Source organism: Heliangelus exortis, chromosome 12 (assembly GCF_036169615.1).
Source record: "Heliangelus exortis chromosome 12, bHelExo1.hap1, whole genome shotgun sequence".
Taxonomy (NCBI): Eukaryota; Metazoa; Chordata; class Aves; order Apodiformes; family Trochilidae; genus Heliangelus; species Heliangelus exortis.
In genome coordinates this window covers 5,976,235-6,002,305 of record NC_092433.1, presented here as the reverse complement: position 1 = coordinate 6,002,305, position 26,071 = coordinate 5,976,235, and the positions used below count along the sequence as shown (strand labels likewise).

The 26,071-nt window shown below is 43.5% G+C and overlaps 1 protein-coding gene across 3 annotated transcripts in view; it reads right to left on the bottom strand.

Moving 5' to 3' along the window:
* Positions 1–26,071, bottom strand: part of SFMBT1 (Scm like with four mbt domains 1) — an 88,927-nt gene that overhangs the window by 50,485 nt on the left and 12,371 nt on the right. Inside the window, exon 1 of one of the 3 annotated variants that reach the window (XM_071755644.1) lies at positions 23,775–23,886. The exons of the other annotated variants lie outside the window; for them this stretch is intronic. The gene's annotated coding sequence lies outside the window, so the exon portion shown is untranslated. Of the gene's footprint in view, positions 1–23,774; positions 23,887–26,071 lie in introns of those variants that run through there. 3 annotated transcript variants of the gene reach the window in all.

The window sequence follows — 26,071 nt, the reverse complement described above, 5'->3', positions numbered from 1 at the left end:
AAATAAGATTGCCTATGCAGGTCTCATTCTGTCGAATTCTTTGCAAAAACAAAAGAGCAAACAAAAAGCCTTGCTCTTCCCCACACAATGGCCAGCCCAGGTCCAAATATTCAGTTTCTTTCAGCATTAGAAGCTTTTCTTTGCTTCAATCAAACAAATCCATTGCACCATATCTCTGTGATGTGGGAAAAGGCTCCAAGACCAACATCCCAAGGAGATTATTCCTTTCCTGCATCCACAAACTCTACAGCATTCATTACTACAATAAACACTAAGTGTTTCTCACAGCCTCCTAAACTGTCAACTCTTGGTGATTTCTATTGTTTTATCTTTAACTTTCCATATTCTGTCTTCCCTACATGATGGCACAAACCCCATACATGCTGCTACTGAGATTACTGCATTATTTAAATAACAACCGAGTTAAATTTTCATTGATGCTAATTACAGGTTGGTTCATTAGTGTTAGTCAGTTACTGTGATAACACTCAGTCACTAAAAAGGAAAGAAAAAAATCTACCGACTTTTTCTGGCAAATTGGTTGTTTGCATCAGGGCTTATGGCTCAGGGCAACCCACAGGGCAGGGAACATGCTCAGAGCCATTCTTGCTTTAAGGTCCTGAGCACTGGCACTTGCAAAGGATGCCTTCTGAAGAGGGAAAAGGGGAAAAGAACAGAAGAGGGAGTTTCACTCTTAAAAATCAGCATGAGGGAGAAAACTGGAATAAATGTAAATTTTTCAGAGCTATCCTTTTCCCCACCTAAATTTTATTTCAGTCGAGCACTCGCTTTCAGATGAAGATGAAACAGAGTTTAGATTTTCAGTGTGTGTGAAGGGAAGTGAATGCACAGAGCTGTCCCACGCTTCTGATTGAAAATACCCCAACACAAACAGGGAGACTGTGTAATTGCTTTGATCACCTCTGTCCCCAAACTGAGGGAAGGAACAGTGGATATCATTCTCATTCTGTGTCCGTAACAAAAAAAAAAGTCTTCCACCTGCACCACACCTCTGCAAAGAAGTAAGCAACAATGAAGAAAGCAAAAATCAAAGTGCTAACAGTTAATGTCCAAGTAAGTTCTTGCCTCAGCATGTTCTATGGAGAACCTTTGATGTTACAGAGAGAGGAGGAAGCTGGAAGAAAAGGTCAGGCTTTTCTTGAGAATGACAGCTCCTCAGGGCTCAGCCTCAGCATGGAACAAGAAAACCTATCTCAAAAAGAAGTTTGCTTCTAGACTGTACCCCTTACCTGTTTTTGAAAGGCTTCTGAGAGTTCTTTACAACTTGTCTATAATTCCATGCATAAGGAAACCAGAATAAGACTGCACTACTCCCAAGAGCAGCTCCACACCCACTCATTCACCCCTGCCCTACACTAAACTTTCCACTGGAGCAAACTCACATAGCAAAAACAAACAGGAGACTGTGCCCAGACTAAAATTCACCCTATTTGTAAGATTATAAGCAACTACTACCCCCTTTGTCTTTCCAGTCAGGTACAGATCTCAATTCTAGCAGCAAAGATGAATGAGACTTCATAACTTCAGTTATTTATAAACCTGTAAGTGTCACATCACCCTGGCTACCATACAATGTGCATTGATTCAGAGATCTGCTGGGGCACTAATGCCTGTTTTGCATGGTACTGTACCATGGAGTAAAGGCTCCATTCTGATGGTGTCATCAGACACATTAAAGCATAGACCAGAAACTCGAGAGCTCAGATTAAAAAGAAATTAATTACTTTCTTAATTTACATGAAATCCTAAAGCTTCTCAAGCAGGAATTAACTTGCAGCACCAGCACCTGAAGCAGCACAGCACATAGCTCAGTGCCCCTCCTTTTGAAGGGATGTGCAGCAGAGGCTTATGGAGCAATTTCAGGTGGTTGCCACCAAGCACTGCAGCAGAATGGCAAAGCATTCTGTAGCACCCACATTTTGTGTCTCTCCCCTTGCATCAAGGCAAGAGAAGCCACGGGAAGGCAGCACGTGCTTTGTCAGACTATGACTTTGCCCACCAATGCAATCTGACTCATGAGCTTTTAATGAAGCTTGAAGTGCAAAACAGCAGCTTGAACAGTACTTTCAGGTTAACTGCATTTTCAGCAATAACCAGTTTCTTTAAGCACAAGTCCCAGATAATGTTCAGGAAGCCCTGAATCTTTTTTCTCCCTCCTTCTAATTGCTTGCTGTCAGTGGCAATGCTTCCCAACACCCAAGAGTGTGCTGAGCTACTTTTCACTGCCACCCAGCACCTGTTCCCCTCCACATCCTCACCACCCACCAGCTCTACCTATGCACATTATAGGTTGTGGACTAAGGATAACACCAGTGCTGTGAACAGATAACTTCAGGAGATTTACACACCAGTCTTCAAAATCAAAAGAATAATCTCCATCCAGCACAAGATAAGTCAGACTTGTTAAATACTGGCATTGACATTTGACATACTACATTGTTTGTTCACACACACAAAGTTGAGCTGTTTTAGTTAAATTAAATCTAGGGATAAAATTCCACTGTGCACTTTTACTTTTTTAATCCAAGAACTTGTGAAATTAAGAGAGATCCAGTAATGGAAGGAGTCTCCTTAAAGCTGATTCTCAAGAGAGAACTGCTACAGATTAGGTGAGATGGGCACAGCCATGTAGAGGTTTGCATTTATCAGCAAAGTTGTATCACTGTGCAGCTTAACTATCAGCAGGCAGTGTTAGGAAGTTGTCTTTGATAAGCTAAAAAGTAAACTTGCATCAATTAGGAAAAGATCCACAGAAAATACAAGCATTCATACAGCAATAGGAATAAATAATAAAAGTTTTACCCAGATGATGGCTTCCTCTGCTTCCCTGATGACAGCAGAACTGACAAGCCCTGGGAGGGGGTATGTCTATTGGCATTCACTAGTGCTTGATTAACTGCTCCTGCTTCCCATTCAGGACACCAGAGGTCATTATCTATGATGGCATTTAAAGTGTAACCAACATTCAGGTATGTTATCTATACTAAATTAACAGTATAAATAACATAGCTTGCACATAATTGCACTTATTCTTTCAGTATTACAAACTGAGGAAGAAATCCCTCTAATCCTTCCTTTGAGTGACCAGAAGATGTAAGTTTTCCTGAGTGAGCTACAGCAGCACTCTCCACGAGCATCCTTTATCACTTAATGGTGGGCCAGGCATATGGTGTACTTCAGCAGTTTAGTTTGCCAAGAAAGCTGACAGGCAGACTAACAGTTAATAACATAAGCATCTATTATTGCACTAACACTGAACTTGTATACTTTAGAGAAGACTGAAGCTATTTTACTCCACAGCAGCTGTGTTTACACTATAGCACAGTCTGGTACCTCCGAAAATCAAGTGAACTTCTATCCAACAGTAACTATGCTGGTTCCAAGGGAAAAAAAACTGTTAAGAGAAGAAACACACTTCAACTTCTTGTGTTAAATGAAAATCTTAACCTTAGCTGCTTCTAAAGGTACCATAGCTTCATTTGCCATGGATCAGGAATACAAACTGAAAACAATATATACTAAAACCAGTTGTTTCCTTCATATAGTAGCATCATATGAAAATGCATCTGAGCTCACCAGAACAAACTTTCCCTTCTCCCTCAGCAAGGTACATAAATACATTTTAATCAATACAAGAACTAGTTCACAGTTTAGACTCGGAGCCACATTCATCAGTCACTGTCAGGAACAGAGCCCCTATCCTCTAAAGTTTTATTGCGATGAAAAAAAAAAAAGTTAATTCTGAGTCTTACTTTTTACATTTAGGCTCAGTGGATATCTTCCTTTCTCCTTTTAGCATTTGCTGAACAAAATGGGAAGTAACACTTTATCTAGACCAATCAAAAGCTTTGGACATCACTTCTGCATGATGCAGTCAGCTGGACAAGATCCGTTGAGCTTACTATTCAGAAAAAGAAAAATCTATGTGCTTTAACCTGAAAACATGGTTTATTCTATGCCAAAGATGCCAGATCCACCATGACAGGACTGCCATAGCACTAAGCCCCCACCTGGGGAATGCCATCGGCCTTTAATCATCACCTGTGACTCTTCTGCTGCAGCTAAGCAAAAAAAAACCCTTGATAAACAATTGCACAGACACAGACCCAGTGATCAGTGCTCTGAATTTGTGAGGCCAGGCTGCAGCCACAGCCAGCCTGCCTGCCTGCCTCCCAGCTCCTGGCACAAACAGCACCAAATGCTCAACCTGGGAAAGTTCTTCAGCCTGCTCATGTCACTGATGGCTCAGGATACACAAAAAAGTGGTTTTGTAGGTCTTACCTAACATTTCTTTAACTGCTTTTTCATTTGAATTGAGGCTTACTCACTTTGCCTTTGGTTTACAACGCTAGATCTGGTTTGGAACGTGGACTGTTTGTTTCTCCTGGGTTTCAAGTTAGGCAGCAGAACAGATCTGCAGGGCTGAGTTCAAGGGTCTCCTATTGCTCAGCATATCGAGACAGACTGCTGCCTCTAGAGAGCAGCAAGGCAACAGCTGCCTGCTACCTGCAGCCCAGCTCAGAGATGGCAGTGCCATGGTCCATCTTTCCTGCAGTGTGCTGCTTTCAGAGCACTGCTCTCCTCTAAAAAAAAGAAAATGAAACCACACAGTGTAGTACTTAATGCTGCTCGAGACTGCAAGTTAAAATTCAGAGCTGCTCTTAAGTTACCTGACCTTCCCGCTCCAGAGACACATTTATTTTTGTTACCACAAACACAAATAAAACTGAGCAAGCAGAGGCAGTGCCACACGTCTAAAGCCAGCAATGCCTGAGCAGCCTGCAGATGAGTGCCTTTCAGAGGATGATGAAGAGCAGTCAGGTGGTTCCATCCAGCACTGCCACAGAACTGCTCTGCAGACATCAAATCTTCTCGTTCTTTTAATTCAAATTACTAAATGTGTAATGAGTTCTAGTTTTAGTTGTCACTGAACACAGACAACTCAGATTAGCTTAGCAGAACTGCACAATATTGGCCATGCTCCCCATTTGACTAAAACCACACACAGTCTGCCTTCAGTATGTTTTCTTATAATATAAAATCCCAAGTTAATTTTTTCAAAGCTGATGCTTTTACAGTCAGTTAAGACAGAGATATCACATCATTAACATCTACTACCAAGAATTCATAACTACCCAGAAGGTATATAAATGACAGATTCTTTTAGAAAGATCTTCCTGATCTTAAAGTTACCTACCAAAAAACAAAAACAAAAAACCCCAAAACAAAACAAAAAGAAAAAATCCCTTCTGTTGTGATTTTAGTCATAACTATAGCACAGCCTGTAGTTGTTTGCCTTCAAGAGACTGCGGGCAGAGGACACAGAAAATTAGTTTCCACAATTTATAGCAGCACTGATGTAAATGACAATAAATGCAACAGGAATAAAGAAGGTAGGAGTTAAGTTAAATGCCACAAGTGCTTATCAATTTAGAATACAACTGAATTAATCCACTATCAGTACCTAAAGAAAAACTAAAGAAATGAAATGCTTTCGGGGAGTTGTTTAGAGGAAATAAGAAACTGGGTTTACTCTTCACTGCCACTTCACTGTTGTAGCAATATGGGATTCCAGGCTCCCACTCCAGATCTTCTGTTTGAAATAGTAAAGCTGAAAATAACCTCCTGCTTTTACAGCATGTAGTTTTTCTTCTCTGATGCACCACGCTAAAGACTTAATATGGGAGTGTTGTTTGCAGACAGCAAAACAACATCTGGCAGCTTCCTGAGCTTCCCAATTGAAGTGACTCTAACCCCGTGCATTGGCAAACTGGGAAAGTCAAATCATGTAGTGGCAGAGCTGGGTAATGCCCCGGGTACAACTGGAGTCTTCACATTGGATTTCTACCTACCAGAGACTCAAGACTATTATTGTAAACAGCTGAACAACTTGTATCAGATACCCCAGGAGAGGACAGGTGCCTACTGCTGGTTTGTATTGTGCTTGTATTTCACAACAGCCTCTTCTTTCTAAGGCAAACAGAGAAAAGAGGACTCAGCTCAGGTGTGCAAGGTTCTGTGGGACTTCAGTGCTACTACCTGAAGTGATGTTGCTGTATAACACTCCTCTAATTTGCAGGGCCAACTTTTACTAAATAAAATTATTGCAAAGTGACAATAATAAAGGTAATTTTTTAAGCAGGAAAGCTGAAAGATTAAATTAATTTTAAAATCATCTTCATCCACAGGGCATACTCCCATAACCACATGGGCCACTTCTGCACAGAGTGAAGGAGACCTTGCAAGAGAAGCCCAGCAGCATGATGTAATGCCACACAGGAAATCAAATTTAATCAAAACTTAGAGGAATTGCAGATCTTGGATTGGCCAAACAATCAGACTGCACTGCAGCTTAAAGAATGCACAACATGTCAGCACTTCTTAGAAAGCCCACTGTTGTAATTCACACCACACCTTCCTTATTCAAAATTTCTAACCACTTTTTTCTATATCACCTCCTGGGAGCACTTACTGCAACAGCAAGTTCTGACTGCCATCTCAGTTATTAAAATATATTAAGTGATAAACTTTAAAATGTTTATTAAATTACTAAATGTTTATTAAATTACTAAAACATATTTATCAACAGCTTTACTTTACATATCAGATTAAACAAGACCTAATAACTAGGTTTTCATATTCCCAGTGAAGTATCTTTCAGCTTTTTACATACATATTAACAACAACATCAGAAAAATGATGATATAAATTTAGAAGGAGAATCAGAAGCCACCAGAACAGGAAACCTCATGGTTTGGGAGAAACTGTAATCAAGTAAAGGGAAGACAGAAATTTTGCACAGCATGGAAGTTTCTGCACTGTAATTATCAGGCATGGTCAAGTAGCTGGCAAGGCCGCCTGAGAGGTTTCTGTTGAGAAAGCTGAATGCCTCAAGGGATTTGCAGGACATTAAAGCTCACCTAGGAACTGGACCACAGTTTGATCAGCAGAAGTACCTCTCAGGTACACTGAATGCAGGTTAAGAATACCCCCTGCTGCTACACGGTAAGCAAGGGTGAGCAGAGATAAGGAGTGAGAGGAAACCTTTTACTAAACCAGTTTTGATAGAGAGAAATCATCGCCTGTGAAGAAGCTCCAGGCTGCCTGAGCGCAGCTCAAGCTGGAAGGTCAAAAGCCATTGATGTGATGTCTGTAAAATGGCCAAATATGAAGTAAGGCAGGTACCACGAGGCAGTAACACCAGCCCACGTGTGCTTGTTGCATTCTTCATATTGGCCAGAAACCAGGTGTAACTGGCACAAATAAAAAGCAGATATGCTCTCTTTCTGCTTTAATAAAGAGGCAAATATGTTGGCAGCTATTACATATAGCTATGACTGAAAAGCTGCAACAGCCAAACCCAAGAACTTTTAACCTTTTTGGGTTTTGTTCTCACCAGGAGAAGACTGCTGTGAAAGATCTTCAAGCACCAAAGAGCTGGCAGGTAACAACAATGCGTCTTCACACTTTGTGCATTACATGTACATTAAGCCACAGCCACTCCATCCCAGGTCTTCTCATTTGCACACAACCCTGACCAGCAGAGGTACCACTGGGGTCCTTCCATGCCCTAGTCCTCCCCCTTCTCTGATCAAGAGTCAAAATATTTCTTCCAGCCACTATATTCACTCTAACACTCTTCATCTGTTGCCCCAAAGCGTACTGATAGCATGAATGAGCAAACATAAAAGTTCTAATTTTCCTCATGCCTCTCTGTATAATTTTTAAGGGGTTCTTGTATTTGGGCAGATAAGATCTTGCTTCTAGACTAACACAATATTCCATTTCAGGTTTTAAAACCTGATAGGCAATCCACAAAAACCCAGAAGGCACGTTACACCTCTTATCTGCTACAGCTCTGAACTAATGTTATTGAAAACTTTGTGTTATTTTTGTTACCATTATTACAAATGGTTTCAAACTTTATTTATGTAAAGTCTGCAAAGGCTTTGTCATTTTGCAGGGGAGAGGGTGGTAAGACAATAAAAAAAGAAAAAAGGAAAAAAAAAGATTATTTTTCCAGTGCTAAATTTTACCTACCTAGCAAGATTTTAGTGCTTACATTGATGGCAAAAGTTTTAGCCTAAACTAACTCTGCTTTTTAAATAAAAGCTAACAAATATATAATGAGAAATTACCATAGAATGTTAGTTAGCATTGAAACTTCCTACAGAGGACTGTCAAAAATATCTTTTTAGGTTGAAAACCATGTTTAAAAGTGTATTATTTAGATAAAATCAGGTTAAAGAACAGCCACATATAAGCCTTATTGACTGATGTGGGAATAAAATGCAGAAAAGTTTAAGTTACAATAATCTTGCTAAAATGTATTGGTTTACAGTTGATTGGTTATTGAAGGAAACAGTATAAGAAGTCATAAAGATCAACTCTTTATTAGCAGATCTGCAGCAGAGCTAAAGCAATGGCTTTGCAGTTTATAACCTTTAAAACAATTTTTCATATCACAGACAATCCTTCCTCAAGTTTTTCAGGTGGATGAACTAAAACTAGGCCTACTTTCCAATAAGTAACTTCCACTTGCTCCTCTGAAGCAAGCTTTAGACAAGAGATAAAGAGCAATTTACACACTTGGGGACCCTGCATAAGTTCCTATTTGTAGTGTATGAAATATTTCAGCCTGTTGGTAAAGATATTTTATGACTAACTCAATTACCAGAGTCATCTCACATGTCCATGTGCTGCCTGCAAACACACACATGCATGATTCATTACAGAAAACTCTTAATGATTAAGAAAAAACCAAAACAACTGCTGAAAGCAAGTGTTGGCAGAAGTATATCCCCAAAACTGTAGTGGCAATAATCATTAACCTTCAGGGTTAATAACCCACTGTCAAAAGTGGGAAGCTACCCATATGCATGAAAGGTGAGACAAGAGTGTTGGTGCTTTAGGGTTTTTTTGATGAAAATCTGTCACTCTTCTACAAGTGGCAATGGTAAAAAAGGCAAATTTCTGTTGTGGGGGAACTGAGAGTCACTGGTGAGTATGTACAACTGCCTTACATTCAATCTGTTCTGTAGGTCATTCCCTATACTTCTTCAGCACCTGCAGCATATGGAAACTATTAAGCCCTTCAACTTGTTGTATAAGGAAACACCAAAACCACCTAGAACACATTTGTACCAAGCACTGTAGCAACGTCCCAAGCTATTACAATGATCCAATGATTTTCAGCACTCAGCATTACACATGACTTGCTAAAAACTCAGGGAAAGTTTGTACTATATTTGTATTTAGAAGCTTCTCTTCCCCCTACCCCAAGCTCCATTCCCCAGCAATACTATCATGCTGCCAAAAGCAAATTATCTAACCCATTGTAGATAAAGTTCCTCAAAGGTCTGCAGAGTCACAAGTCATTTAAAAGCCACTGTGAAACATTTGAAGCTTTAACTGCAAGACAGATGTCTGGAAAATACCAGTTTCAAACTGAAGGCTGTGACTTCCCTCTTTGACATGGGCAGCCAGGAAACATGTCCTCTGGGAAGGATCCAAGTAACATACAACTATTGCAATTAATGGAAAATACTAATAACAAGTATAGGTTCACCCACTTGTATTCCCTCCTAGAGCAGGAGAAAATAAGCATGCTCATCTCTTGCTGAAACAGGTTTTTCAGTGACTTTTTCAGAAAGGATTATGCCTTTCTTATGTATTCAAAATGCAAATGAACTGGTTGCAATCTGATCCCAAGATCTAGCAGTGTGATTAACACACTTGCTTTCTCCAGCTGAAAAGCATAGCTGCTTTTAGTTTCTAACTGTGTATTTTATAATTATTAATTTTAACAAAGGAATTAAACTGACAGCACAAATTATTTTTACAAAAGCAGGCAAGCAGGGAATCAGGTATTCCTGGTAAAAGATCAAACATAGGAAGAATGTCCTTTGACAAAAAAAAAAAAAAAAGCTCCTTATGAAACTGAAATGATGTTTTGGTTTTTTTTTTAATAAGTTCACTCCAATTAGCAGCAATTTTCTCTAGAAACTTGCACACAATGTTTGAGCAGAGAATGAGATATGTACATCAACTACAAGAAAGTGGTACTCCTTCTTTACAGTAACTCAAAGTATTTCCCTCAAAGAGAATTTTTTTGCACGAAATAACACATAAATTATTGGTACTAATATTTTATCAAACTATCAGTTTTAAGTATTAAGTAAGACAAGGAAATGGTAATATTAACTCCAAAGCATTGCAAAAGAGATGAGGTTTTGAATGGTATAAAGAGTTTAAAAGAAGAGCATTCAAAACACATCCTGAATCATCTGGACTGACAAGTTCATGTTCAATCCTGGTCTCTATACAATATACCTAATTTTTCTTTTGCCAGCTCCCTCTCACCTTCCCTTCCCCACAGCTTCCTTCTCTCCATCAAATCAGAAACCATCCATGTTTGTGAAATCCAAATCTTCAGCCCTCTTGGCACATTGCCAAAGGTTGTAAGCACCAACACTGATTGATTGATTGATTCAGTGGGTACTGGACTATACAAACTCTTTGAGAGTCTGGGCCCAAACTTTAAACTCTGGGAAGTGACCACTGGTGTAGATATAACAGGAGAGACAAAGCTGTCCCATTGCTGCCTTGAGTTTCTCCTGCTCTCTGAAGCACTTATCCTCTGTCTGGCAGGACAACTGCCATTAGTGTGAGGAAAAAGCAGAAGCAGCACTTCATTTTTTCCTTTTTTTTTTTTTTTTTTAAAGAAAGATTAGCAAACCATAACGGAAAATTCTGCACTAAGCTGCCCCTAAGTACAATGCTTGTGTGAAATTACACTGCCAGTTACACCAACTGAGGTCATCCTTTTCTCAACCTCTCAAAAAATGTTTCCCCTAGGAAATTAAATCAATAATCTTAAGCAATAGCAACTAAACACACAAAGCAGACTACTTTAAGTATATAACATGAAAAAGCACTGTTCATGTTGTTTTTAGGATTGTGTGATTTAATTACAGCCCTTCACCCTCCTTCTTGCTTTGTAATTGAATTTCCTTTTATCTATAGAAGGCTAACTTTATTCATAAAAGGCTGTGGATGTTAGGGTTCAATTCTTTCACTGCAGAGGCCTAAGGTCTCCCACTGCTTTCCAAGTTTTAATTCACATTGTGTTTTTAAAACATTCCAGTTCAGATTAGCAAATATGTTTTGAATGGAAATAAATGCATATCAAAAGGAAGGACATTGTAATAACTAAAAACATTCCCCCCTGTATATGAAGTGATCCCAGAAATATCATTGTTCTGACTTCCATCATGAGGCTCAGAAAAGTTCTGTTCAACCAGTAGATCATTGAAGGACACACCCATTTACAGTCTATTTTTAATTGCAAATTTGGGTATGATAACATGTTCTTTGTTCTACCTCTAAGATCCAACAAACCTCACAAACTGGCTTCAGTACACAGCCCCTGTAACACTAAGACATGCTCCTGACTGCCTGATGACACTTGAACTTTTCACAAGTGAAAAGGAAATCCTTTTTGTCCTATCCTCATTTACTGTGCAGAATTTGATCACTACTTCAGTCCCACTGCCACCTCGTCTCTTAACATCAAATCCAAGCAGCAACAATAAAGAGGCTAAAAGCACAGACATAAGGCCACTTTGCACCTTTCTCTGGATTACTGGATTACTTAATACACTTGGGGTGTTAAAGCAGCACCTGAGCCTTTTCTCTAAAGTGCCTAAGCTAAATTTCAAAACAGGCTGAAAAACACATTTCAGAACAACAAGGCTTTTATATGTGGCATTTTAAGTCTAGAAAACCAAGAAAAAAAACCACACTGTCCTGGCTGGGAAGGCAGTATATGTTTTAGTGGACTGATTAATCCTGAGAGACTTCAGGCTTCAACATAAATAATCCTCAAAAGTTGCACATTTGATCTTGGAACATCTTCAACCAACCATGATCTTCAAACCTTCTGACAGGGAGACACAGCCACCTATTTTCACTGTAGCTCATGAACAGTTTCTGGGTTACTCAGTGCAGTGCTGTTTTAACTTGCTAAAGCTCCATTTGAGTCACCACCAAAACTCTACCACTCTTGGCACATACAAACTATGTTGGCAAAACACAGCTTTCCCCTGTATTTTCTCCTCCAAAATGGAATTAGAGTATTAGGAGCTAAATAAATCATGGAGTTGTCTCTCTTCCTCAAGGAACACCAAAAAAGTATGGGGTTTCTTTTTGTTATTGCTCATTAATTGATATGCTTCCTTCCCACTCCTCCCCCTAAGAAGTACTGAAAGCTTAAAAGAAAAAACAAGAAAAACCCACAAAAAACTAACTACTTTCAATGATACAGATTTCAAATCACAAGAATGTTAACAGGCCTGAAGGTCTAAGAACACTGATAGCACTGAGACTTAGTGAAAAGTCCACAGTAAGTGATGGTCTTCTTACTACCCCAGAATCAGGAGTGGTAAAAACACATGAAAATCTGTTCTCATTTTAAGGTGGTTCTGATCATACAGAGAGAAAAACAAGACTTACGCCCTAGGGCTCAAAAGACAGAGCACAACTGAAAAAGATTCCTCTATTTTTAGGAGTACAATTTCAAAGCTTGAACCTGACAACACGAGCATATTTACACTGTTGTAAAAAGAGTTTTCAAATTCATACATTTTTTTCCAGGGCATTGCTTTTGCAGCCCCATCCCTGCAAAGCTCAGAGGCTATTTTTTCAAGCATCACTCTGCTGGCACATGCAACCTTATTTCCATTGATACAAAAATACCAAAGAGAGATAACACTCTTCTATACCATTTCCATCTCAACTTTTGAATCAATAGTTTTAACTATTAAATTGTAATTTTACAGCAGGAATGTTACAGCACAGAAAGAGTGCCTCAGAAAAACTGACAAATACTCATCCTGAAAACGATAACCTTATGAAGCCTCCCAGATTTTCTTGCCCTGTGTCAGTATTCTGTGTGTAATGGTAGGCCCAAGGAAGTTTTTCAAAGGCCAAACCACTAGAAATACCTGTATGTATTATAATCATGTGCTTCTGCTGTGAGATTCAATTTGAAATGTACTCTTGATTAAATGGAAAAGAAAACCGTTTGCTGAGTTGTGTTTAAGAAACATCTCTGCTGACAGCCCAAGTCTGCTTTGATTTGCTCTGCACAGATACGGAGTTGCTAGCAAAACATTAAGTGGAAAGTGCAGCCTTGGATGTAAATTACACCATCTCACACTTAAGTGCTGCCTCAGCTGCAACCAGAAATTGCACAGACAAGCACTGCCATGATCACTTCGAGGAGTAACAAGAATGTAAAAAAAAAAATGAATTATCAGATGTCTATGCAAAGCAAATACATAAAGAGCCAGCCTAGAAAAAAAACACTCCCTAAAAGCTTTCCAAAGCTAAGGTCAACACCTCTGCAGTATCTAAACTTAATTCTTGTGAGGTACTTCATTAGCCCTAGCAGTTACAGAAACAGTCTTCTAAGCACACAAGATTAAAAGCTTGTCCTGCTGTATCAGGGCTGGGCACACCCAGAAGAAGTGAATGGGCACAAAATGAACAGAAAACTGCTGAGGTACAGAGAAAAACAAATCGGTTTTTCAAAGGGCTAACAGAAAAATACTCATTAAAAGCAAAATTAAATCACTTTCTCTAGACCAGGGATGTTCATTTTGCCATTTGCCAAACTGAAGTAGCCAGTGATCTATTCACAACACATCACACGGGCTTGGTAGCAGCAGGGAAGCCTGGAAGACATACCTAATGTAACTGAATTTTGCAAAATACCAATTTTTAAAAATGTTTAAAATATCCATGTTGAATTCCATCCCACATGCTTCACAGGAGATCCAGTGAAATATTACTTCATTTCATGAGGTTTCATGATTTAATGAAGTTAGTCCATCAAACAACTTATCAAGAAATAAGAGTTTTATTAAGGTTGTGACACAACCTGGGTATTTATGCCAAAAATAAGCTTAACAGTCACCTCAGGTGAGAGGGTGGTCAAAAACTAACAGGACTACCTAAGTGGTGTCAGCATTTCTAGTTCATACATTCTCCATCAAAATTAACACTTTTCTTATGTTAAAAAAGAACTGTAAGTGCTAAAATTTGCCAGTTTAGGAGTCTTTTTGGATATGGAAATATTTTTTCAATATAAGGATTGGATTGCTATAAGGATTAAATTTCTTCCCCCTTTCCCTAGCAAAATACCAGCACGAATGTCCAAAGGCAACAATGACAGAAGTTATGGCCACATGAACCCAAAGCATCTCCTGCCCATCTCCCCTCAGCTCCCAGCATGCAGCTTCCCATGCCCTCTGCCTCTCACCTGGGTACAGAAACACCTACTTGACACAGAAAAAAGAATATCCACCAGATCAGTGCACGTTGTTCAGGGTTCCACTGTGGGAAGCTCTGAGCACCTTTCATTCCCATTCAGTGTCTTCAAAACAAGTTAAGAAAAGCAAACATCTTGCAAGCTCAGTGTCCACAGCTACAGTACCATCCTTCTTGGATCTACTATTGTGCACAGAGACTTGAGCCATTTTGGAGCATTTTCTGGTTGATAATCTCATAATTAAAGGTTGATTATAAACACAGGAAGTAATGAGATAAATAAAAAGTAATTTTTCACAGTACGAGGAGGAGTAATGAGTCTGTACTGAGTCCTGCTTTTGAAGAGAAGCACAAAAACATGAAATAGCTGCAAAGTTTTATGACAAATACAGAACTATTTAAGAGCTGAAAAATAAATGTTTGCTAAGAACTACAGAAGGATAATAGAAGATTAAATTAAGGAAGAATAATAAAACAAAGAAAAAGAAATAACCTCACCTACACAATAAGATCTAAATTAGCTACTGCAACTCAGTATTTTGAAACTTGTTATGAGTAATTCTCCTGCAGCATCAATTCCATACTCATTAAGAGCCCTGAGGAATGGAGAAAACAAAACACTGTGCTGCAACTCTGGAAATTCAGAGCACCTTGAGACAGCGTGTGGTGCTGGTGTCAAGCAGCCATGGCAAGACTGGAAGATGCACAAAAAGGTTCCAAAGAAGATTAGAGGCTTGATACACTTCTCTACTGATCTGGACACATAATTCAGCTTGACAGCAAAGTTAGGAAACACCCACAGCCAGAAAGAGCAGTCCTGCCCTGTCCAGCACTGCACACACACAAACACAAGCTGTGGACAGGCTTCAGTGTTTTCTGTACAATAAACCTGGTTCCTTCTTTTAGCTGAACAGTACAACTATGGAAGAGTACAGGAGTGATGTGTAAAATCAAAACTGGTATGAAAAAAAGAAGAATAAGGAAAGGTTATTCACTATTTCTTCTACCACAAGAACCAGAAAACACAAACTGAAGCACCTTTTTCACTGCACATCATATAACTACAGTCCCATAACCACAGGAAGCTGTGGATTCAGAAAGGATCAGACACACTGACACAGAGCAGGTCAAAGCACTGGGTTCTACACAGCCAGCACAGCTGCATCACTGCTGCAAGTAGGATCCTGCTCTACTTCTCTGTTTCTTACCCTCATTTCAGGTGTCAGAAGTGACACAGGGGACCAGGTATCCTGGTCTGAGAACTGATGGCAATGTTTGTGCTCAGCACAAGGTAAGCTAGACCTGAAGCTCCTCTTCCAGCAAGGCAGGGAAAGTTCTCAGCCACCTCCAGCAGCTATCACAATGGTATTTTTCTTTCAAACCCCACGACTAAGGTAGGAATTCAGTAGGGTCAGTTTTATGTAATTAAGTGGATTTTGCCATGTTGTTTGTCAGAAATCAAGTTTTTGCATAGTGGCAAGACAGATTTCTCCTTTTCAAGTAGGTAATAAAGAATTAATTCTCTATTAGTCTTGGAAACCCAGAATACACTGCTTGTTTCAGAGACTCTCCCAGCTGGACCACTGTAGTCACTATAACCCTGCCTTCTGAAAAGAGACCTATGTAGAAACATCAGTGCTGCTTTTTTTCCATGAAGGTGTCTCTGCCAGCTGATAGGCAGTACTTATACCATGTTATTATATTATCTACCACTCATATTTGCATGTAAGAATTATCAACTGACAAAGCGTATTTTGATGGTGCAACCTACATAACAGCACAAGAGTGTTTATTTAAATTTGTTTAAGTAAAAGTATTAAACTATGTAATACTGAAATTTCTCAGTAACCTAAAAATAGTTCCCAGTAAGATCCAACCATGGCTTAGAAACAAAGTATAAATGAAAGATTAAACCTGAATATTTAAATAAACCCCTCAGCTTTACTATAAAAAGGTAATTTCTGTATTTTTAACTGGATAATCGTAAGAATCATAATTTACATCAAGATGCTTTTAGATGGAAATTGGACTCCAATTAGAAATAAAAAATGCATTTTAATTTTACTTATCTAAGTAATATTCCTACCTTGAAATCACGTACAGAGAAAGCAGATAAAAAGAAAATAGTATTTTGGTTTTCTATTTAGCATGTACATAGACTTAAACCAAGTAATATTACCTACAATTATGGAAGCTGATTTTTTTTTCTTGTCACTTTGTCCTTCCAGCTACTACGCTCCTGTCTTATTTTTATACCCTGATTGGAAGAAGAAGAGGCCATCTTCCCTGATTTCTCAGTTTCCAGTCAGTAACACTTAATTACACAAGCTGAACTAGTTGAAAAATTAAAAACACACGAACCAACTGTTGGACACACTCCCTATGCACTTGCAGCCAAGGTAGAATTATCTAGAACTGGCTTATTATCACAATAAACTCAGCATTCATGTACTAAGCCAAGCCACCTCCTTAAATACACTGGTTTTCATTAGGAGGAATGACAATATACATGCTTACATTTGCTAGAGAGTGAAGTAAGATCCAATCACAACAGCAATGGGAATTCAATCTTCAGTTCCTCCACCCTTGATCCCCCACCAATCTATTAAAAAAATCTAACAAATAACTTAAGACATAACATAATCACTTTAAAAAGAAGACTTCTGCTCTTGGCTGCTGGACTAAACAAAGCCTTACTGATAACTTGATCAGATTTTATTTTGCAAATAAAGGAGAAAAAATTTCACTGAAAGAGGGGAAGATTTTCATATGCCGGTACCCATTTGTTTGAAAGGAGTTGATTAGTTCAGTTCAACTGGCCAATTAGTGCTATATATGTAACACTTCTGACTGATCCTGCACTTTCATTATTTCTTGGGGCCATTAGTTTAACCCTCCTGGTAACACTTTAAAGAGCAATGAGCAGAGTTAATCCTGCAAGGAACCACTGCCTTCCTCAATAATTTCTCTTTTAGGATATGCATTATGTGAGTTCTGCAAGAAAGCACCCTGTGTTTCCCCTCTGCCTGTTTGCTAGGCATTTCCTACCCAGACATTTCTTGAAGAATTTTGTTGCAGAGATCTTGCCATTTGTGCTAAAACACCCCTTGAACAGTTCAGTGCTCACACGTGAATGGGGGCATATTTTGAACTCAACATTAGGAAAAACCAAATACCAATATATTTGGAAAGTCTGAAGCCTGTGGATGTAATACATGCACCTGTTAGGCTGCAATGGTATTTCTCAGTTCTGCTTAGGAACACCACAGCATTTCAGCACCACGTTCTCCTTCTGGGACCTATGTTAATGGGTACTGAGGCCAACAAAAAATGCTTTAACAAGAGAGAAAGATACAAAAAAACCCACCCTAGTTTCAGACAAGGCTTTGCAGTATAAAGGAGCTTCACAGTCCATAGAATTAAAATATTTTTAAGAGTTCAAAACAAGTAAATACTTTTTTAAACCACAGGCCATGCCCTCCTTGCACAGAGCAAAGAGCACACTCAAGCAGCAAACGTGCACATTACTACAGCTCCTGAGAAGCTGTATCCTAATGTATTTGTAACAGTCAAGTTACAGAAAGAAAAAATATTCTAAATAAAACTGAAAATCTTCCATTTATATGTATTTTCACAGGTCAAGAAACCAAGAAAGAGATAAGCAATGTCAGGGCATCACTTACTCCAGTACAGAGAGGCAAGACACCCCCAGAACTTACAAAGCCATGTATAATAAATGTGCACCCAGCATTAGAGGGGAAGTGCCTTCACTTCCTGGCTTGATCAGTTTCTTCTGAAAACAATGACAAATCTGAAGGTGCTATTTATGGCTTTCTCTCACCCATCCCCAGAAGAACAGAGACTACAGCCTCTTAAATACATCAAGACGGAATTAATCTTCTCCAATCCACTTGATATCTACTTCAATATCATTGCTCCAGTCCCTTAGATCCTTGAAAAAGATTAAGTGACAAACAGAAAAATCTTGCAGGGTTCCCAACCACCACCATTACTTTCAACCAGTGACCCAGTTCTGCAAGGCAGAGGACCTCTTGAGATGCACTGAGAGCCCTCAACTCAAATCAGACAAAATGGGAGAGAAGGTGGCAGAATCCTGTAGTTTACTCTTAAAGAAAAAAAATAAAATCCAAGATTAATCTTTTCCCTCTCTCCTCCATGGCTCTGAGAATCTCAAAGCTGGTTTCACATCTGCATCATTCGTAGATAACATCAAATTCCACTAGTCTCCTTCTCAAGTCATCTGTTTGAAGAAAGAGATCATTTCTGAAGTGAGCAAGAGTGTCCTCAAGTGTAACAGCAAATAAACCAGTGTAAATGAAGTGCCACAGCAATATAAACAATGACCTTGGAAACCAGAAAGCTGCTGCTCAGGGTGAATCTAGAGACAATAATCACATTTTAGATGCCCAAATAATCTGAAGAAATTGTTATAATTACCTCTGTAATGAGCACCTCACCGGAACTGTAAGTAAGCATTTGCAATCAGTTCACCTGCTAAGTAAGAATGGGTGAAAAAAAGCCAAAACAAAACACACACGGCACTCACCTACTTTAAGTGAAGGCAAAATTCCTCTTTGAACATTGTTTACAAGAAGTAATCCGTGCAGCAAAAAGTAGTGTCATTTAAGACTGTTCTGTCTTACTAAAGGGTAGCTTGAAAGAGCAGACATCCTGGTACTAGAGTCAGGCTCCTACAGAAGGAATGGGTATTCTACCACAAACCTTGATGAAATCCTCTTAAGTTCACTTTGTAACATTATTGCTTACTTTGTTTTCTTAGGAAACAAGGCTCATTTGTTTAATTTGAAACAACTGCATGTGCAGAGTTTTCTGCATCTTCATCAAAACCAGTCAGCAAAACATGACAGAGAGGCAGGGGGTCTCATTGATATTAAGTGTTGTACGAGGATGCTTGGCTTTACAAGGAAAATAAATCTAAACATCCCTGCCTCCACTGAAAGAAAGACCAAGGCAGCTATCACAGAAAATCCAGAAGAGCCAAAAAGGGAAAAAGAGGATGGGGTGACAGAGGAAGAAAGAGACTTTGGGACCAGAGTTTCTTCAGTCCTGTGGCTCCCAGGCCTTGCTTATTTGCAGAGTTCCTAGCAAAAGGCTCCTCAGTGGTGTCTGTAGGTGATAATCCAATACTACTGAAACAAACAAAGCAGAAAGCTACCCCTAAGACTTACAACATCCCATTTTCCAAGGTTTTGTAAAGCATTCATCTAGGATTCTGTAACTACTATGCAGGTTTGCATTGGTTAAAATACACTATTTACCAAAGACACAGAGAGTCCCAACTAATATGCAGAATATCTTGTTCCAGCCTAAGCTCACACCTCTTTTCCTATCAGGGAACATTTAACATATTCAAACAAGTGATTCCCCAGAGATGCCCTATTAAGAACACAGAGAAGAATTCATGTTGTAATGGTTCAATTCTACAGACCAGCCTTTGCTATGTGCACTTAGAGGATATAAGCTCAGCCATAAGATAGGAGCATAGTAACAACAACAATAATCATAAGGATGAAAAAATCAACTGGCATAATACCAACAACAATAATGAAAAAATCTACGTGGATACAGTGTGAATACAAAACGTGTATGTGCTCAGTCTTAATTTTTAGAAAAAAGTATATCCTATACCCTAAAGAAAAAACATTTTAAAATCCAATGAAGAATAAGGGACATTTTGATACTTCTTTCTTTAACAATAGAAAGAAAACCAAGAAGTGGAAAGAATTAAGGGTTAAAGTTAGCAAAAACATATTAGTACATTAAAAATATCATAATATTGGTGACATAACTTTTTATAAAATAGAAATAAATAAATAACATAAAAATTTACTTTCATTTTCAAGTTTTGGTAAACTTCAAGAAGACAAACTGCTAAATCTCCCTTTCAGGATCTTGATGCTTATACCCTGTTTGCCTTCAGGACAATTTCAGCAAGCATTTGAATCAAAACAAAACAACAACAACAAAAACATCAAGTCCCACCTCCTTACTTTATCCCCCGACTTTTTAAGTAAGAAACTGGTCTTCGAAAGAGGAAAACCAGCCAAACAACAACACAAAAAAAATCAACAAAATCTTTATAAATTATCAACACCCACCTCAACTTTAAACCTATGACCTAAAAACTGACAGCCACTGCTCAAAAGCAGAAGGAAACCAGCACAAAGTCAAACCCACTACGAGCAGTAACACTGATGCTCAAAGCAAAGACCACAGACAATATCTGGTAACCATCAAGCAAGATGAGTCAGATGGACAACACAAAAGAAAGACTTCATCGCTCCAAAAAACACTTTTAAATTACACAGGCTATGCAGTTTTAACACAACGATTGATCTGTAAGATAAAGAAATGCTTAAAGGTCAAGAAACCAAACCTGAAGCCTCTCTGTAACGCTGCCTGCCAGGGTAATGTAGCAACAAAGCTCTCTTCCAAAAATCCCCCTTACTATAAACCTCCCAGGTTTCAATTTCTCCTGAGCTTAAAGGACACTTCAGTGAATCTAATGACAAGTCATTTCACTGTCAAAGTGTTCATGTAATTAAGTTGCCATGTGTCTAAGGCACAACACTTGTAGGACAATTACTTAAGTCAAACCAGCACAAAGTGACAGGAGCAGTGTCTGCAGCACTGCATGATGATCTTGCCATGGCCAAACTTCACAACTGGGAGCACAGTAATGGCACTAAAGTTGCTTCCACCAAGAAATAGAGGGGATTCAAAAAGCAAGCATGGAGGAAAGGGCTAAGGTCTAGAGCTGTCACTGGTCTGCCACGAAACAACAAAAAACCCCTGTAATGTGTTACCAAACATAGTATCATAAACCTATTTTTGTGATACTCTTTAACATCTTCCCCACGAGACAGCGGAATGGTTCCCAGAATATAAAGATTACACCACACACACTCCATCAGTCATTAACATGTCATCTTACACTTAACCCACCTTCTCCACGCAGCAATTGCTTAGGAGATTTGCCAGGTTTAAGAATCAGATAAGACAATTCAATACCAGTAAATTAATAGTAGAGGGGGGAAAAAACTGCAAGGAAAAACCACACAGATCAATAACCGCCAAGATCTGCCCCTGTGTCTCAGCTATCTATCTTGCACTGCTGTCTCCTGTGGAGAACGTGCCTGTCAGCTTTAACATAACAGGATACTGAAGCCTTCCAACGTAACTGCCCAGCAGAGACCCACACCAAACACCAGCAAAGCCCTTCTCCCAACACTTCCTTGCTAAGCCTTGAGTACGAGTCACAAACAAAAGCAGGGTGAGACCTATAGGGTTTATTTTGTTGTCTTGTCCAGAAGCATCTTCCTGTTTTTCTTCTAACATAGGTTTTGCAAAGAACAAGATTTCATTCTCATCCTTCAATCACAGCAACAATTCACAAACCAAAAGTAAAAGAGGAAATGGCTGAGCTGAAGGCAGGAAGCCCGCTAACTCTTCTTCCTATAGATGATCTTTTAGATAGATAGATGCTTTTAAACTCTTTTTAAGTTGCAAAATCCACGTCAGTAGCACCTAGCCCACAGGAAACCAGTTTTCACAGTTAATTGATATATTTTCATCTTGACATTTGCCCAAAAAGCTGGCTATTCTGAAACAGCAACCACATAACCAGATCAGGATTCCACACTGGCAAGTGCTGCAGAAGCTACAAGACACAGCCCCTGCTCCAGCAAGAACAACTTTGCCTCTTTATACGTTTGTGAGCAATTCACATACATTATAAACCTTCCATAAGTTGCAAAGCAATGATATTTCTGAAGTTATAAGATGGGTTATCAATTCCTTCTGCATGACTTTTGCACGGTGCACCTCGAATTCTGCCTTACAGACACATTTGCTATGGTAACCTCCTGGCCAGCTCCCATGAAGGAAGGAACAGCAAAGAAACAGCAAGGTAGGCCTTTTCTTTTGCTGTAAAACCTCTCCCACCAGAATTCTGCTGTCAGAGCAGGTAAAACTGTCAGACACAAAGGTTACCACATAAAACCATTTCATCACGGCAACAAGTTTCTCTAAAGTAGATATAATTGTTCCACCAAAGCTCTCGTGCGACCGCGAAACGGGCACCACTAACCTATTTCTGAATAAATAAGGCCATGTAGAACTGCAGAAGCGAACGTGGTAAAAAATTCACGGCTAACTGCCCGCCTTGTTTTTCTTCTCCTTTCATTATTTCCACTGCGGAGGGGGGCGGGGGGAAAGCCCTGGTAACAAGTTTGCAAAAGCCGCACACGGAAAACTTGCACGGTCCTCCCCACGCGGGCATCGCGCCCTCCCGCTGCCACCGGGCGCTGCCCGACCCGGGCGGGAGCCCTCCCGCAGCCGCTGCCCCTCCGCCGATTCCTCCCCGACCCCAAGTTGGCGTCCCGGGGCATCCCCGGCGGCCGCCCGGGCAGTGTCACCGGCGGCGGATTTACGACTTCAGGTGCAGAAGCGGCGGGCAGCGCAGACCGACTCCCCGAGAGACAAAGGCTCCGGCTCGCCGGAACGCCGCCGGGCGCGGAGACACCGGAGGTGCGGAGCGGCGGCGACGGCGGGCGCGGCGCGCACACAATGCCCGGCCCCGCGGCAGCGCAGGCCCCGCAGCGCGGGCGGCGGCGCTGCGGGAGAACCGGCGGCGCGGCCGCGGAGGCGGCGCCCGCCCCTCTCCCCCCACACCCATCCAGAACGGGAGGCGAAGAGCCGCCCGCTGACGGGCCACTTGACGGGGAGCGACGCCAGCCGCTGCCCCGGGCGGGACGCGCACCGCGCCGAGAGGGGCACGGCCGCGCCCGGCGGGGGTGCGGAGCGGGGTTTAAAGGTCCCCTTCCACCGCCATTTTGAAGGGGAGGGGGGCGAGAGAGAGGCGCTGGGTGGGCTCGGCCCCCCGCGGGCGCGGGCACGGACCGGCCGGGGCGGCGCGCACAAAGTTCCCGCGGGGGCCGGGCGGGCCGGGCGCGAGCCCCAGCGGGCGCCACCCCCGGCGGGCGCGAGGCCGGCCAGGAGGGCAACTTCGGCCCGAGCGCGCCGCGGGACGCCGCGGGCCCCTAGCGGGCGCGCGCAGAGTTGCGCGCGGGCAGCTGCGCGGCGGCGGCGGCGGGCGGGCAGCCCCGCGCATCGCTCCTCGGCGCTGGCGAAGGCGCGCTCCCCCCGCGCTGCCGCCGCCGCCTCCCCGCCGCGCTCCGCCTGCCTCTTCCCCCCACCCCCCCCACCCCCTCCTTCTCCTTCTCCTCCTCCTCCTCCTCCCTCGCCGCCTTTTTCCCGCATCCAAACTTCGGGAGCCCGGAAAAACCCTTCGGGCCCCGCGCCACGCCGGCAAAACGTCCCCAACAGTTGCGCCCGAGGCCGCTCCGCCCGCGCACGGGCACCGCCGCCGCCCGCCTCACCTGCGGGGAGTTTTTCCAGCCCTGCGCCGCTGCCGGGGCTCGGGCTCCCCGGCGCTCCGCTCACTGCCTCATTCCAATATGGCACGGCCCGCCAGAGCGCATGCGCCCGCCGCCCGCCCGCCTGCCTCCCCCCCTCCCGCCCCTCCGCCCTCCCCTCCCCTCCCGGCTTTTCGGGCGCTCCGGCTCTCTCCTGGCGCGGGCGCGCCGAGTCCGCCGCCGCCGCCGTCGGCCGCACCCCCGGGCTGTCCGCCCGCCCGGTCCCGCGGGGCCCGCCGCCGGCCCCGCCCCCGGCGCGCTGCCCCGGGCTCCTGCCCCCGGACACCTGCTCCCGCCGCGCCGGGGGCAGCGGCCGCCAGTAACGGGACGCGCCGCCGCCGCGAGTCTGCCGGGCCGAGGCGGGGCAGGGCAGCCGTCCCCACCCTGCCCGGCCTCCTTCACTCCGCCGCCGCGGGCAGGGGAATAGCCCGGCACGGCTACCGGTGCCTCCCGCGGGATGCGCGGTCCCGTCTGCATACCCCCCATGACGCGGCGAGGATTCACCCCTCTTCCCCCCGCCCCCCGGATATCAGTCAGCCCCCGTCGGTCGGGGTTAAAGGCCCGGTGGTGCCCCCGCGACCCTCTCCGCGGGGGCCGTGCAGCCAGCGGGCCGTGCCGGCGCCGCAGTTTGCGGGGAGCGGGTGGGATGCCCCAGTCCCATCCTTCCCCTCCACTCCTCAGGGTGGAGACCAGCGCCCCGCGCACTCGCCGCCGCTGCCCGCGGCGCAGCGAAGCGAAAGAAAAAGGAAGCGGGTTGTGCAACACCGCGCTCCTCCTGCCCGTGCGACGGAGACGGAGGAGTGGGAAGGGAGCGCCCCCCCACCCCCTCGCCACTCTCCGATCCGCGCAGGCGGCCCAGATCGAGGCGGTGGCCGGCACCGAGCCCGCCGGCCGGCCGTGCAATCGGTGTCCGGGAACAGCGGGAGCTGAGCGCGAAAAACCCTTGCGCTCCCCGGGAGCGCATCTGCTGCGGCGGCGGCGGGCCGAGACCGGCGGGCCGAGACGGCGGCGGGAGCGCTGCAGCCGCGCTCCGCACCGCCGGTCGCCGGGAGGGACGCGCTCCCGGGCCGCGTTCGCTCGGCCGGCTCGCCCAGCCCGCTGGCTGCAGAGCAGGAACCCGTCTTGGCGTTGCGGGGATTATTGGTGCGTGCGTGCCCCTGGCGTTGCGGTGGACACTAGTTGCTAGCAACTGGAAATAAGTGTTCGGAAGGGAAGAGCAGGCGGAATAAAACGAGCTGTAATCATTTGTCTCCGAAGTAGAGAAGTGTTAAGAAATAAATAGACTTGACAGTGCCGGAACAGCGGGCAGGAAGAACGAATGTAACCGTGAACTTGCTAATTACGCATCCAGCGGGCAAATTACCTACGCTGGGCTGTACGCGGTGTACGCGCCGAGCCCAAATCACCACCGAGCACTGCAGTGCGATACCGAGCTGGATGTACACAGCCACGCACCCTCACAGGAGAGATTTTGCTCTCCACGCAGATGCAAAACCTCCGTTTCCCAGTGGCTTAAAGTAAAAAGCGGAGCCGTTTCCCCTCGCCCTCGGGAGGGAGCACAGCGCGCCCAGCACCGCGGGGTCCCGCGGGCAAGCAGCCGCCCCGGGGCCCGGCAGCCGCGGCGGCGCGGTACCAAGGAAAGGCTCCCCCGGAGCCGCCGGGCTTCGTCCCCACGATGCCGAGGGCCGGTAAGGCGAGCAGGCCCGGCGGCGGCCCGCCCGCTCCCCTTCCCGCCGAGGGGTGCGGCGAGGCCCGGGCCTTCCGCTAGAGGGGGGTCTCGCCATGCCGATGCCCCGGAGAGCCCCGCCGAGTACCGCGCCGAGCCCCTGCGGCGGGCGGGCAAGCAAGGTGGAATTAACTATTCAAATTAAACTGCTTCTGCACCGTCTAATTGAGTCCCTGCAGACACCGGCAGGATAATCGAGTGCGGCTCCTGGCAGCCCCGGGCCACCCCGGCCAGACATCCAGTCGCCGTGGGTTCCGAGGAACACCGCCCCATACACCGCCGGTGAGAGAAGTCACCCCCTATCCCCAGGCTCAGCCTCTGAGGAGTTTAGGGCTTGTTCTGCAAAAGCCTCGAACTACAGCGTGCAACAGGAAGGAAAACGCAAAAGTCAGGAGTACCGCAAAGTTGTCAGGCCAGCAAGAGCCTTTGAAAGGCTCGCGTGAGCCTGGATTCAGCCTTCCTGCAACAGGAGAAGGCAAATAGTGCATAAAAAGAAACACCGTCCTCACCAGTTTGATCCGTGAAACACCTAGAA